We start from the raw sequence: 12,047 nt of genomic DNA on the forward strand, positions 1-12,047 counted from the left end.
TGTTTTTTTCGGTCCTCAAATTTCTCCACCAGCACGGCAATTGCACCTTTCCTCTCAGTTCCAACTGGGTGATCAGCAGCAAATTTAGCATGCTTTAGCTGAAAATGCCGCTCCAATTTGCTCTCCTTGTTATTTGTCAACTTCTCATTGCAAATCAAACATGCAGGCAATGAAAGCAGATAGTTCAATCCATTCTTTCTTAAACCCTCTGCTCTCATCAGCAATCTTTCTATTTTTGCCTTTTGAATCCATGGCCCATCACTCACACACCTGATTATTAACAACTTGCCTGTTCTGTGACTCAGGCTATGACGCAATGTTGCTATTTGGCGCCATTCTGAAATTCTGTATTTTTAATATATTCATAACTACATACATTTTTACATCATACATTTTTTTGTGTCATGATTACCATCTAAAAACCATGTTAAAAAAACAACAAAAAACATTTTTCCATTTTCCCGCATTTTTGCAAAAGCTCCAAGGAGCCGCTAGGGGAGTGCTAAAGATGGCGCTGCGGGTTGCCGACCCCTGCTCTAGACCCTGCAGACTTCTTTTTGGCCCTCGGGGTCAGAAAAAGACTAACATTTTGCGAGCGTAGGTTACGGGACGGAACATAAGGAACAACTAGGTCGACGAGATACCAAGTGCTAAGCCATGCAGTGATTTATAGGTTAATAGAAGAACCTTGAAGTAATATCTTAAATGGACCGGGAGCCAATGTAAGTTGGCTCATATTGGGTTAAATGATGATCAAATTTTCTCGTCCGCGTGAGCAGTCTTGCCGCAGCATTTTGTACTAACTGTGGACTTTTAATCCTGGATTTAGGAAGACCAGAGAATAATGAGTTAGTCATCAAGGCACGACGTAACCCTCTTGGGAGTTTAAGATCAGGGGGTGTTTGAGAATATCTTTCGTTCTTCACATGTCCTGAGTGTTGTTGTTAGTCACCTAAATGTTGAACAGAGGCTGTGATTTACCGAAGTCAAATTCCTTGTTTGGCACGCTCAAACATGGCGAATAAAAAACTCTTGAATCTTGAATCTCTTGAATCTTGAATAAACGCATGTATAATAGTTGTTAGAGATTTGCTCACTCCAACTTATTTTGCAAGAACCACACGGTAGACAAGCAAGTTCTTTTAGACACCTGCAGGTGGAGAGATCACTCGCTACAGGAATGAAATCTGGAGCCTCTCCCAACTGCAAAGGCATATTTATTAAGAGAAAGAGTGGGGGTATGAGTGGGCTGAATAGAAAGCCCTTGTCCTCTAGTCTAAACATCTCAGGGGATGTTTTACGATCTTGTGATAAGGAGGACAAGGTAAGGTATTTATTACCTGTTGCTTTCCAACATAATCCTATGATAAAGATAACCTGGAAAACCCTAACAATAGTTTCCGCATCACAAGTCGAAGGAATCAGATGAATCTTAGAAATACGGAGGTGAAAAAAACCCCGCAGTTCTTATGTTCTTAATGTGATTTTGAAAGGAGAACGTTCGGTTAAATATAACCCAGAGATTAGTTACAGTATCACTGTATATATACAGTTATCAACATCTCAGTTTTATCTGGGTTAAGACGTAGGAAATTAAGAGACATCTGTTAGGGTTGATAGATTAGTTTGAGCCGATGATTATATTGGAATGTGACCTGTAATAATTGACCAAACTTGTCCTGTCTTAAAGTAGTAGAACAAAGTGCTAAGATCCTTTGAAGTGATTGACCAGCTGCAGAGGAAGCAATCAAAGTTGTTCTGTTTACACAACATCATTAAACACCGCCTGCTATGATTTGACCTGAGGCCAGGGGTTTCAACCCCATCCTGTCCACTCTCCCCCCCACCCTGCTTCTCTCAATAAATATGCTCTTGCAAGACAGCAAAGTCAGACTTGGTTCAATGATCGCTGTATGCACAGTGACGAACGAGCTCTCCACTTGCAAGTGTTCAAAAGGCATACTGTCTCCCGTGTGGTTCTTGCAAAATAAGTTAGAGTGGGCACCACTCTAACATTTTGGTGCCGTGACCCAGATCCCTCACATGGTTGAGAGAGTGACTGGTAGGATAAATTGACTAAAGAGCAGTACTAGTAAATAACACAGGCAAGAAATTTGTTGAAAGGTCAATTTAAACCTGCATTGAGGATGCTCAAAGAAAAAAAATTGAAAAAAAAATTTAAAAAACTAAAACTACTAAAATTAAGATGGGAAAAGAAAACTGCAAATCTCTTGAAGTAGATGAGAAGTACATGGCGAGTAGATTTCTTAATTGTATGTGAGACCTGCCGAAGTGGAAGAAAAAGTATGGAGCAGAAGGAAAGTTGAAGTTGAAATGTGGAAGAAGTGGTAAAATTTTTGGAGGAGAATGGCTGGGAAGAAAAGTAACTGAGAAAGGAAAGAAAAGAGAGAATTGAAATGTGCTGGAGTGTGTTTGAAAGCTTCACAATAGAGAAGAGAACAAATTGAAGGGAAAACATATAAAGATGAAACGTGATAATGTCACGTGTTTGTCAGACCAGAACACAATAAGGCCCCAGTGCGCAGGTGCAAGGTCGCAGCTCAAGCCGCGGCTCAAGCAAAGGGGCAAGAGGAGCTTCCACTACTATGCAAATCATGTATCTAAATTTAGACCTGAAATATCCCCCATATGACAGCAAAACATGTCATTGTCAGATTATTAGAACATTTTCTAGATTATTAGAACTCCTGTGCATACAAGACTTATGACAATGCTGATTGTATGGCCAATGACCAGAGATCAAATTGTGTGTCCACACTTAAGTTAAAATTTGCAAATCAAGTGGTAAAGAAATACAACTTGCTTCTAAAAGATAAATAAAGAATTAGAATGTGCTGTCCTCGCGTGCGTGGGCGGGACCAGCTTCATGATCGACTGCAGGAACTGGCCAGCCTGTGACGAATCATTGGTGCCGGGCCCCCACCCCTCGCGCGCGAGAGCTGTGCATGTGTGTGCGTATGTGTTGAAATGATGAAATTGGCTAAACTTTTAGTGCAAAGAAATTTGCTAGACTATGGTCTATCCAATTTGCACTGCAAAACAGAAAGAATTTTGAAAAATAAAAAAGAGAAAAAGAAAGAAATCTGCGGGCAGAAACTGGTTCACACTAGTGCTCATTAGTGTCTCACCTTGAAGAGAAATTCGAATGACATAGAAAACATGTTTTCAGGAATTGGATGAATCAAAATTGTGAATTTAAGACATTGCAATTCTTGATTTAATAGGAATAATTGGTTGTGTTACAAGATTATACCAACTTCTACACGTGAGTTAGATCCGAGAGATTGAGTTCTTTAAATTTAAAAACAAGGAAAAAAAATCTGATTAATTTGTCAGCAGCTTTTATGTGTTGAGTTTTTTTTTTGATTGGTGGATTGTTCTATCAGGAACCTTGAGTTGAGAATAATATATGAATGTTGTGTGGAGAGTGTGGATAAATTGGGACCAATGTGATCGAAAGACTCCTTTTTGGAGACTGTGTGATATGCAAATGAGCAAGGATGACTGATTGCCTGAATGAAAGGAAAATGCAGGTTGAATGGTTTCAGTTGTTGGAGACTACTATGGAAAATTAGTAGAAAACCTTTGAAGAAAGAGTGATTTTGAGTAAGTTAAATGCTAAGAAAAAAAAAGTTGCTTTTGGATTGATAACTAGAGACAAAAAACTGGAGAACCAGTAACACATGCAGAAGATGTGTGAACTGGGAAATTGAGAAACGTTTTGGAAAGAAAGTCAAGTTAAATTATGATAGAATCATACGTAGTAAAGAACACATGCTCCCAAAAAGTTTGTCAAGGTGTGAGGCATGGGCGTCGCCAAGCCTCAGAAGGAGGGAGAGAGTAGGACAGATAGTGAAAGATAGTAATAATACAACACTTTACGACATATGGATTCTCTAATACATTTGGCGTCATACCATTGAGTTAAAATTTTCTTAAGCTTTTCAAACTTTTGCTTGAAGCAATCGGAAGATGATTGAAAAGTGACTAAAGAAGCTATGGGGAAGTGGTGTAGCTGTTAGAAGGGCTTATGCACTTCCCTGACTAATCAACATTTGTTTAACTGATAAGAAAAGGAACCATCTGCTACAGGACTTACGGTCCATTCCTCTAGTAACCAAGATCAGAGAATCTCCTTTAAAACAGGAGGCAGTAAATGGGATAGCCCCTGTCATAAATGGTCTTCGGTCAGGAGGAATCATTAGGAAGTGTTTAAACTCTTCTCGTAAACACTCCTATTTGCCCAGTTCAAAAGGACAATAAAATTGACTAGCGAATGATACAAGATTTGCAAAAAGCAGATGAAGAATAGTCCTTGGCAGATAGCGTGATCAGAGCACTCAAACTGAAAGATGTGTCAAATGCAAATTTACTGCTGCCTGATCTTTCTTCCCCACAGGTCAACAACCACTCCAAGCCGGGAGACTGGGACGACATGAAGGTCCTCAAAAAGGACAAACTGGGCCAGCCATGGTGGGAGGGGCCATTCCAAGTCTTGCTGACTACCCCCACTGCACTGAACATTGCTGGAAGGCCCAGCTGGATTCACCCACTGGAAGTTACAGAGAATGCTGGACCCCATTTTCGGAGTGGTGGGGAAGTCTGACTACAAAGGGGCCTCATCGTTTAGGGTGGGGCGTCTCAATGTTGGTGAAGAATTCAACGATCCCCACTCTGACAGGCAATGGGATATACCGGTGTCTCTGCAATCCTAGTAGCAACGGGGGTCCACATGCCAGGTGGATCCTCTGCTGCGTTGTGGTTGAAGCGTGCTATGGTCTATGGCAGGGGTGGGCAATTCCGGTCCTCAAGGGCCGGTGTCCTGCATGTTTTCTATGTCACCCTGTTGCAACACACCTGATTCAAATGGTCAGATAATTAGAAAGTTCTGCAGAAGCTGGATAACAGTCCTGATCATTTGAATCAGGTGTGTTGCAGCAGGGAGACCTATAAATCATGCAGGACACCGGCCCTCGAGGACCGGAATTGCCCACCCCTGGTCTATGGGCTCATCTGAATAGACCAATTGACAATGTCAACCATGGAAAAAGATGGTCACATGATGAGATTTTTGAAGACTGATCATGGTACCCCAGATGCCCATACAAAACCAACGCTTGGTATCAGCATGTAAAGTTGCTTCTTCCTTTTCGAGCAGTCTTTATTGATTTATTTACTTATGTATTATTATTATTATTTATTTCTGTATTTTTTTTCTGTTTGTTGGTTTATATTTTGTTTGTTTGTTGTATGGACTTATATGTGGCACTTTAGAGTGTGATTTGTTTTGTTTTTTCTTTTTTGTTTTGGATGTTCGAAATAAAATAAAATAAAAAGTATATTATAATAATAAGTTCACTGTGAGATCCCACACACAGGAGGGATGCTATGTGTGTTCCAAACTCACCCCCTTCCTCCACGCAAGTTCACCTGGAGGCAAGAACAATGACTGTCACTGAAGTTAAATGCATGACCTCTGTGGGAGAGGTTGGATCTCAACATTGTGCTGTCATAGTCAGTGATGCTACCCCTCCCACCCTGGACTCACAGAAAGGAACCTGTCATCGAACTCTTTTGGATTCATCTCAAAGTGACTGTTGAAAGACGATAGATGCCACAAGTGGCCTAAACAAAAAGGTTACCTGGAATGGACTACACCTGTTTCATCCAAGAAAATGAAACCCACGAATGCATTAACGACTGCTCTCCAGGAGGAAACTGGATGGGAGCTTTGGACATCATCGCTGAGTGCCAGGATGGGTGCACCATCGGACGGGACCAACTTCATTCAGAATGGCTCGTGGCTTTGTGGTCACAAGAGTTGTCCGATGCTGCCCGACAACTGGACACGGGTGTGTGCACCAGTGTGGGGGACCGACCACACCTACAGGATACAACATCAGCTGACGACAGCACACAACTCTTCTGGACGTAGACACAGAGCTGTTGCAGCCTTTGAGCCACATTACCCCGTCTGAGGTGCGAATGTCCCTGACAGCCACAAAGTGTGGTCCGTCGGAGACAAAGTCATTCATACGCCTGTTCCTTGGATCGGAGTTAGAAAACAATCACTCTTCATCGAGACACTGAACTATCGTTTCCAATCTTTTCTGAATCTCTCTCGCTGCAAGTCAATGATGGCCAAAACAGAGATTCAGGCTATTGGACTAATGGTCTTGCAAAACAGGATGGTTCTGGACTTGATGACTGCAGTGCAAGGTGGCGTGTGCCACATCATTGGGACTTCCTGTTGCACATACATTCCAGGTGTTAATGACACTCATCAACGACGCTGTGAACTCACTGAAGAACTTACAGCAGGGCATGTCAAAAGACAAAGTCCCACATCAATGGGATTTCTTTTCATGACTATTCTCTGGGGCCTGGTGGCAACTGCTGTTGAAACTTGTGACTCCTATGTTTGTTGTGCTGGTATTGTTGTGCTAGTTTACGACCTGTGTTATCATGTTTGAAATCAGCTGTATCAAGATCTGTGTCTTCTACCGTAGCTGAAGTGCGAATGCAACATCTCAGGTATGTTGAATGTGATGATTTTAATGCGCTGCGGACAGAAGATTGTGATAATGTTGATTAGCTGAACGTTTTTCACGGAAACCTGATAATCTGACCGTCGGAAATGCCTCACAAGTGATGAATATGTTGATGTACTGTTTCTATCTTTTTGTTTTTATTTTTCTATCTTCATTATATTTTCTTGCTTATGTTTGTTAATCGGGGTGACATAATCATATGATAAACAGGAGGGATATGTTAGGGTGGATAAATTAGTTTGATCCCATAATTATGTTGGAATGTAACCTGTAATAATTAACCTAGCTTGTCCTGTCAGCTGCAGAGGAAGCAATCAAAGTTGTTCTGTTTACACATCATTAAACACCCCCTGTTAGAGCCATAAGTAGGAAATGTTTAAGTTAATTGTGTTGTGGTTTGTTTTTTTTATTTTGTAAAATTGAGTTAAGACGATTGACATTTGTTTAGGCATTTTTATTGTGAAAATTTGTTTTATTTTGAGAGGTTTACTTCCTGTCAGGCTGTATTGCATTAGAACAAACCATTGAGGGATCGTTTAGACAGTTGGACTACGTAGACACGGAGAAAAACAGTTTTTGACAGTGTAGATTGTGCACATAGTATATACTGTGTATTTTTTGAAAGAAAGAAAAAGGAATTGTAAAACTGATTTATCGTAATTTTTGTATTTGTATTTTTTATAGATAAAGACCTTTTTGTTAAATTCACGGTTCGCACGCGTCCTTTACTACAAGTGTCTATGGAATGACACAGATATTGGATCTGTTGCCATAACATTAGTCAAAAACTGTCTCCAGGAGGATAAAAGGACATTCAAGAAAGGAGACGAATGAGAGGAAGCTTTTGGAAGAGGAGAGGATGAGAGCCATAGTATCACCGTGAGGAGCTGACCTGCTAACATGCTAATGGCGAAGCTAACCATGCTAACGGAGGGAGCACCTATTCACGCTTAATGAGTTGTTTTGCAAGTTAAGAAGACATTAAAGTAGAAGAATACTGTTACGTTCATGGACTATAAAAGCCCTTTTTGATCGTTTGTTGAAAAAACTTGTTGGATATTGCTGAGATTAAAACATGGAGGAGAAACGATCGTTTGTTGCCGCATCGGACGCAATGCAGGCGAGTGACCATAAGAGGGAGCCAAAGTACGCACAAAAGGCACTCGAGGAGAAACTCCAAAGGCTTATCGGACAAAGAAGGGCAAAAATGGCTCATATTACGGCTAAAATGAAGGAAATGGACAACATAAAGAATAATGAAGAGCATGTTGATAAAATGGAGTCAGAAACACTTCAAAGTTTTTACAAGCTGCATGAAGAGTTCATATTGCTAAACAACAATATTGTACAGATGTTACCTGAAGATGAAGCTGACTTCCAGCGTGACTGGTACGAGTCAAAGGCAGCTACTATTAAGCAGTTTTTGCATGAGACTGAAGGTTGGATTCAAGAACGTAAAAGAAGTGTTCACAATGAAGAGGAGGTTGCTCCATATGACAGTATTTCTGTAATAGCGGATCTTCGTCGTCAAAGAAGTAAGAGCAGATCGAGTTCCAGGACTGAAAGTTCTTCAGTTGTGTCAAACACGAGTTCAGTGGCTCGCATGAAAGAGGAGGCTAAAAGAGCAGCTCTTCTAGCACGAGCTGAATCGCTAAAAAAGAAAAAGGCAATTCAACTGCAGGAAGCAAAGTTGAAGGCTGAGTTGGAGGAGCTAGAGATTGAAACTGCAATAGCAGCCTCTACTGCTAAGCTCAAAGTTTTCCAGAACCACGAGGATCCCCAAGATGCAATGAATGAATATGTGAAATACAGGCTGGAACAACCTTTGGCAAGTCTTCCAAGATCCCAACCTGTACTTGAAGTCCAGGCTCAGATGACATCAGATGCTGAAGAGAAGGAAGATCATCCGATGTATGATGTGTCTGCTAGTATCACAAAACATTCATCTCATGCATATTTGTGCCATCCGGATCACTCAGATGGAGCCCCACCTATACGTCCTCAGGAGCCCACATCTACAGGTGACAGGATTTATGAGGTGATGTGTTAGGGTTTTCCAGGTTATCTTTATCGTAGGATTATGTTGGAATGCAACAGGTAATAAATACCTTACCTTGTCCTCCTTATCTCAAGGTCGTAAAACATCCCCTGACATGTTTAGACTAGAGGACAAGGGCTTTAGCCAGCCTACCCATACCCCCACTCTGTTTCTCTTAATAAATATCCACGTGCAGGAAGGAGGGCAGATTTCATTCCTGTAGCGAGTGATCTCTCCACCTGCAGGTGTCTAAAAGAACTTGCTTGTCTCCTGTTTGGTTCTTGCAAAATAAGTTGGAGTGAGCAAATCTCTAACATTTTGGTGCCGAAACCCGGGACCCTCATACCCATCATCTGGCTGACGGAGGACGACGCGCTGTACACCGTCGACGGGCCAGCGTCCATTAGCCGGACCTGGTAAGGAAAGACCTGGGAAGGAAATTCTTCGCTGGGCCAGCATCTTAGGTCTGCCTTCGTCTGACAGAGGTGGATTGACGGGACCCGGCAGTGCAACGAACCAGGGGACAAGTAAGTTAAAGGCCTGAAATTGTGTTGTGTTGTTAAACGCGTAACACATAGAGGTGCACGGGAGCCAGCTTGGGTTCAAGTCCCAGTGGAAGAAACAGGCTAAGAAAGGCAGAGCTTCTTTTTTGTTCATCGAAGAAGTGTGTAGACTCTTCTTTGTCTGTTTTTCCGAGCTGAGGGATCTGGCTTGGGTTAAAGTCCCAGTGGAAGGAACGTGCTAAGAAACACGGAGCTTCTTTTTTTGTTAATCAAAGAAGGGCGTAGATTTTTCTTTGTATGTTTTTCCAAGCCAAAGAATAGCTTGGGTTCAAGTCCCAGTGGAAGAAACGGGCTAAGAAAAACAGAGCTTCTTTTTCTTAATTGAAGAAGGGCGTAGATTTTTTCTTTTGTCCGTTTTTCCAAAGCTGTTTGGGAGGGTTTTACACCCATCCCTGGATAGGCCTAAAAAAGCGCTGGAGTTTGTGTGATTGAGTGTGTGACTGGTAGTATAAATTGACTAAGAAGCAGTTCTAGCGTTGATCCATGGCAATAAAACAGGCTAGTAATTTGTTGAAAGGTCAATTTAAACCTGCATTGAGGATCCTCAAAGAAAAAAAAATTGAAAAAAATTGTAAAACCTTAAACTACTAAAATTAAGATGGGAAATAAGAACGGTAAATCTCTTGCTCTGCTCTTCTTTAAAACGAGAAGTTCATGGCAAGTAGATTTCTTAATTGTATGCAATACATGCTGAAGTGGAAGAAAATGTATGGAGTACAAGGAAATTTGAAATGTGGAAGAAGTGGTAGAAGTGCTAGAGTGTGGTTGAAAGCTTCACAAGAAAGAAGAGAACAAATCCAAAAGACAAAAGATAGAAAGTTGAAAAGTGATGAGGCCGCCATTCAATTGAGATTTGAAAAAGAATTCTGGGTACATAGTGGCATCCCATTCAATGATACAGCTGAGAGTGCTTATCAACAACAGCTTAAAAATGCGTGTTAGAGATTTGCTCACTCCAACTTATTTTGCAAGAACCAAACAGGAGACAAGCAAGTTCTTTTAGACACCTGCAGGTGGAGAGTCCATTCGTCGCTGTCTGAACAGCGATTATCGAATGAAGTCTGACTCAGGCCTCTTGCAGGACCATTTTTATTGAGAGAAACAGAGTGGGGGTGAGAGTGGGGGTCAGAGTAGACAAATGGCCGAAGCCCCTGGCTGATCAAAGCACAGCAGGGGGTCCTTCACGATGTTGTGTGAACAAAACAACTTTGATTGCTTCCTCTGCAGCTAGTCAATCAGTTCAAAAGATCTTAGCACTTTGTTCTACTCCTTTTGTTAAGACAGGACAGGCGAGGGTAATTATTACAGGTTACATTCCAACATAATCCTACGATAAAGATAACCTGGAAAACCCTAACATCTCCCTCCTGTTTTATCATATGATTATGTCACCCCAAACAACAAAGACAAGCAAGAAAAAAAACATATATACGTATAATGATGAAAGTAGAATGGTAAAAATAAAAACAACAAACAATGTTAGCAACACTTTCCAGTGAAGATGAGGCATTACCTCAAACTTATTGTGTAAGCGAAAAACCTGCTGGCCAGATGTTATTAGCAGGAAAATTCTTACACGGCCCCGTTGCCACAGGCGACCAGAATGCTATCAATAAAAAATAAAAAGAAAAACACAGAAACAGTACATCATTGTATCCATCACTTGTGAAGCATTTTCGATGGTCAAATCAACAAGTTTCCGTAATACATGCTCAACAGAACAGCATCTACGCAATCCACGTCTCATTATCATTATCACAACTGTCACGTCTAAGAAGTTGTATATGTGCCCGTGTTTTCGTCAGCTGATGATGTTCTAGTCTGTAGGTGAGGTCTGTCACACACACCGGCGCACACACTCGTGTCCAGTTGGCAGGCAGCATCGGACAACTCTTGTGACCACAAAACCATGATCCGTACTGAACAGGCACGTGCATTCATAGGATGCAGGTGAGGCAGTGCCTCTGAACTTCTGAATGAAGTAGGTCCCGTCCGATGGTGCAGCCATGTTGGTAGTAGAGCCCTTACACCTTGAAAACGGCTCTCTCATCCTGGCACACAGCGGTGATGTCCAAAGCTCCCATCCAGTTTCCTCCTGGAGAGCAGTCGTCGTTAATGCATTTGTGGGTCCTGCAACCTTGGGTGCAACATGTGTAGTCAGCAAGACTTGGAATGGTCCCTCCCGTCGTGGCTGGCCCAGTTCCTTCTTTTGATGACCTCGATGTAGACCCAGTCTCCTGGATTGATGGGGTTGTCGACCTGTGAGGAGGAAAGATCAAGCGGCAGTAAATTTGTCTTTGACACAGTTTGAGCGTCCTGATCATATAATCTGCCAAGGACTGCTCTTCATCTGTTGTTTGCAACTCTCGTAGTCAATTGTAGTGCCCATTTAACTGGCAAATAGGAATGTTTGCGGGAAGAGTTTGAACACTTCCTAATGATTCCCTTTAACCAAAAACTATTTATGACAGGGGCGTTCCCATTTATTGCCTCCTGGTTTAAAAGAGATTGTCTTACCCATGCCTTCTTTCTCCTCACACGCTCGCACCCACACAGGGTGTGAACACACACACACACACACACACACACACACACACACACACACACACACACACACACACACACACACACACACACACACACACACACACACACACACACCACGCACCCACGCAGACAAAGAGATTCTAATCCATCTCTCATGTAGCTTCTCTTGATAGAATCTCCTATTGGTAACTGTATAGCAGACGTTTTAGCATATAATCCCATACTCTGCTCTCTCACTTCTACTTTTCCATGTCGGTGCAGTCGTAGGTGGCCCCTATTGCAGTCATTGTCTTGTTAACTGTTGCCTTGTGACTCCTATGCATGATT

The 12,047-nt window shown here is 41.9% G+C and overlaps 1 long non-coding RNA gene across 1 annotated transcript; it reads right to left on the reverse strand.

The window, feature by feature from the left end:
• Positions 1-1,137: 1,137 nt before the first annotated feature.
• Positions 1,138-11,823, reverse strand: LOC125989975 (uncharacterized). The gene is made up of 2 exons (XR_011085977.1): positions 10,687-11,823; positions 1,138-1,203 (listed from the first exon to the last, which is right to left on the reverse strand). It is a non-coding gene; the product is annotated as an uncharacterized lncRNA (long non-coding RNA).
• Positions 11,824-12,047: the final 224 nt, after the last annotated feature.

The sequence above is a fragment of the Syngnathus scovelli genome, chromosome 20, assembly GCF_024217435.2.
Source record: "Syngnathus scovelli strain Florida chromosome 20, RoL_Ssco_1.2, whole genome shotgun sequence".
In the NCBI taxonomy this organism is placed as follows: domain Eukaryota; kingdom Metazoa; phylum Chordata; class Actinopteri; order Syngnathiformes; family Syngnathidae; genus Syngnathus; species Syngnathus scovelli.